General features: G+C 38.2%; 1 pseudogene; it reads left to right on the top strand.

The window, feature by feature from the left end:
• The first annotated feature begins 637 nt into the window (after positions 1-637).
• Positions 638-1,146, top strand: LOC123324015 (annotated as a pseudogene).
• Positions 1,147-1,155: the final 9 nt, after the last annotated feature.

Genomic DNA, 1,155 nt, shown 5'->3' with positions numbered 1-1,155 from the left:
GGACCTAGGTCTCCTGACTCTGAGTCCAGTGTTCTTTCCTCCTTCTGTGAAGAGGAGAACTATTTTGTAAATTTTCTGGCAACCAATTAGTGGTTTTATATATATTCTCCCTCTGTTGCTATTTGTCTGTTTTAGCTTGTGTTCTTACTCTCTCTGTCACAGGGACTCTTCCTGATTGTGTTTGAGGTCACAGCAAGATGGCAGGTGGATCCCATAGAAAAGGGGACTAGAGAATTGAGCAGAAGGAGCCTTAGGGTGTAGGGTTGCAGCTAGCATCAACTCTGATAGGGACAACTGCACATCATCACACGTTGGATTTATGACTGAAAAACTGTGTGTACAGGTAAAATTTTACAGTTCAGTCATATCAGGGATGCTTCCTATTTAAAGACTACCATGACTACCCTTTGCCTTATCAATTTTATTTCTAGAAATTTATCTTATAAAGATGTGTGCATAGGGATCTTTTTTAAAAAAACATTGTATACAATAGCAAAAGGCTATAAACAGCTTAAATATCCACTGATGGGGGATACAGTTATAAAAACCATGATACAGGCGATGGCCAGGGCAGTGAGTCGTACCTGATGGTGGGAGGTAGTAACCCCCACTTCTCTTCCACTGGCGGGAGCATTAGATAGCCTCTCAAGAAAACACCGTGAAAGATACTGATATCAAGAGACTACTGTATACCCATCTTTTGTGCATATTTCAATTATCCTAAGCATCTTCATTCCATCATTCTTCTTGGAGAACTTCTCAATATTGGAAACACACTTGACATGGTTGTGCGTCTGTTCTGTTTTTGTAACTGCCATCAATCTAGTATTATATTTAGCAGTGAAACCAAATGCATCCTCTAAAAGAAGTTCATTATCATACAAGGTAACCAGGTTTTTGAAATGCTGTATCTACTTTCTTATGTCATGTTTCTTCTTTCACGTAATTTTTGTTCTATATGGAGCACCACTCATAGAGTTGGTGTTGGAAACATTTTTATTTGCAATTATTTTGTCTACCTTTATTACTGTACCTTGTTTGTGTTTGTTAGGACCAAACATCAAAGCATGGATAAGAGTTTTCAGTAGAAATGGAGTTACATCCATTTTGGAGAACAGCCTTCAGATCACTACAATTTCTAGCTTTATAGGAACA

The sequence above is a fragment of the Neomonachus schauinslandi genome, unplaced genomic scaffold (assembly GCF_002201575.2).
Source record: "Neomonachus schauinslandi unplaced genomic scaffold, ASM220157v2 HiC_scaffold_6602, whole genome shotgun sequence".
Lineage (NCBI taxonomy): Eukaryota > Metazoa > Chordata > Mammalia > Carnivora > Phocidae > Neomonachus > Neomonachus schauinslandi.
This window is presented reverse-complemented; position numbering and strand designations above follow the sequence as displayed.